Raw genomic sequence first — 2,841 nt, forward strand, 5'->3', positions numbered from 1 at the left:
TACCCCAAAGGTGGAGACAGCGTCAGCGATTGGGAGGAAGAAGAGAGAAAGAGAGAGAGAAAGAAAGAGACTGGACTCCGGTCTAGTGCAGAAGCAGTGTGTGTGTATTGGGAATTACAACGGGTCTTTTATACACAAAATCAGATGTGGGAGGGGCGTCCCCCACCCACCAGAAACCTTAATCCATGAAAACTTAATCAATGATTGCCTTTAAACCCTTTTCATATGATAATCTTAAAATCCCATAACAAAGGATAATCTAATCTGTGACTGACATATTCTATAAACCTTTTTCATCCTAGGCTGATTGATTTATGCCAAGTAAACAATTCTATAGAAGCTTAAGTATTTACTTTACAAATGAAAGTGGCCCATCCCAGAATGTTAGGAATGTGGCCCAAAGTTCACAGTGGACTACCTGCAAGTAACCCAGCCGCATTCTTTCAACAAAATGGCTGTCTTCTAAAACTGTATTCTACAATTTACACCTTCAATAAATCCTAAGATCATGACCCAGAAGCCTGTGACCAATACTAAGGCTCTTAGATGTGACACGACTTTGAATTATAAGCTGTGTGAAAGCCAAAACTGCAGTTTGTGGAAGAATGGGAGCAATGAGCTTCTAAAGTTAGCTTGTGTTCATCCTGATCTCAGAGTTTCTATGTTTTGAGCTCACAGGAGCTTAATCTGGTTAGTGCTGAGTAGAAAGGGGGAGGAAATGGGGTCAATAGCTCCCGAACGCATCCTGATCCCTAATGCTCAGTGGGCCTCCATGGCCAGCTCCCAACACTGATTCTTCAAACATCAACATGGTTTTCTTTGAGATGTCTCATTTCATTACATAAGGAGGCTCAGGAATATGTTTTCATATGTGGATATATTTTCAAATATGTAACTTGTTATATGTTATTTTGTTGCTTGCCTCTCTTCATACTCTATTATATCTTTTCAGCTGCAAGTTGTCATGTTTTTTCTTGAAAATTTATGATGAGTTTCAAGCATATTGTTGATTCTAAATAAATGTCTCTAAAATTTAAAAAATGTTGACAATCCTAGGCAGAGGATTTGACTTAAATGGTGTCAAAATATAAGCTAAAAATTATTTCTTATAAAACTCATTCTTAGAGCATAAAAACTAAAGGAAGAAAAAACTGACAATACAAGAACTGCAACTAGATATATTTCACCTCATTAAGTGGAAGGGCAGGAAAAGCTTATTTTGAAGAAGAGAACAGAACAATGTGAATGTGGAAACTGGTGTAAGGATGTGAGATTACATAATTCCAAGAGGAGAGTAAGAAATTCTGAACATAAATTCCTGATCTCTTAGTGAGGCCTGGATTTCCCCCCGCCCCCGCTTGGTTTTATAAGATCCCTTGTTGAGTTATAGTAAACTTCCTCTTTGTTCAAATATATCAATTGAGTTTATATTACTTGAAACCAAAACAAACAAACAACAACAACAACAGCAGCAACAACAACAAAAACATTAACTTAGACCTATATATTCTTTCTTTCCAACTAGGCTCAACTTTCTTTTGTGATCATTCACATTTTTCTCTAATTCTTACTTAATACTTATATGAATTTTAATCTAGTATTTTTATTAGAAAAATTTTTATGATGACAATTAAGTACACATTTAAATGTGATCTAAGAAGTAAATAAGTCTTTCCTAACATGACAAACTAGGTAACTTTGAGTGTCTTAATGAGGAAAAAAACTGAGTTACTGCTTTATTTGGACATAGTCCCAGTGTTATTCTGGTGAAGTGCAATTCAGCAGTATATTCTGAGTAATTTTCTCATTTGCAGTCTTGTTACTCTAAACAGTGTTCTCAGAATGTGATACACAAATCAATTGGATCAAGACAACACTATAGGATAGTATTACAAAATACAATTTCCCTGTCTAAGGAGAAACTTTTTAAATGTGGGATGCAGGACTGTGTACAAGTGCCACAGGTAATTACTATACATTTTCAATATAAGATATGTCAGTGGAAATAATGTTAATGAATACTTAATTTAGTAGCATCTGTTTAAATATCCACATATTTAGCTCTTTTATTTACTTTAAAGAACAAAAACTATTTAATTTTTTTCTTTTCTAGTAACAAGTATTTGGAAAAGTAATAGCATCAGTGCAATAGCAACATCAAACAGATATGTATTTTTGGAAAAGGAGATACATGTATCTTTCTCAAAACTACCCTACTACCCAGTACAAATTTTATGCAAATATCTTTCTCCCTATTTTTCTCCAGAATTGGCTTTGGACATGTCCCAAATATTCAGTATGAGTTCCTTATGAATGTTTTGTTTAGATGTGCTTTCTTGTTCAGTTGGTTAACCATTTGTATCAGAATCACTTGAAGTGCTTTATAAGAAGACAAGTTTTATTGAGTCTCATGAATAAAAACCTTTTGGAGTGAAACTTTGACTTTTTAAAATACAACCTAGAAAGTTTATGCTTATACATGCTAGAGTTTAAAAATCTGTTATCTACAAAATATTTTTCTACTTTCAGTACTTACTATTTTTTAAATTTTAATTCCAAATATTTACTTTATTAATTTTATTTCAGGTCAAATTGAATTGGCAAAACAGCCTTCATTTGGAGAAATTAAGTAACTGGTTTAAGATGACAAAAAGTAAAATGAATTATTTTAATAAAGTACAACACAGCAGATAAATTCATTAGAGGTAATTCATAGACTTGACAGCCCTATAAACTTTAATCAAATAAGCAGTATTCTCCAATGCACTTGACTTTTAATAACCAAACTCTTCTTATATCCAGTAAAATCTTCCAGAGGCTCAGTTTTACTTTCCTTAACAA

Source organism: Carlito syrichta, unplaced genomic scaffold (assembly GCF_000164805.1).
Source record: "Carlito syrichta isolate Samal-C Ts95f unplaced genomic scaffold, Tarsius_syrichta-2.0.1 Scaffold129663, whole genome shotgun sequence".
Taxonomy (NCBI): domain Eukaryota; kingdom Metazoa; phylum Chordata; class Mammalia; order Primates; family Tarsiidae; genus Carlito; species Carlito syrichta.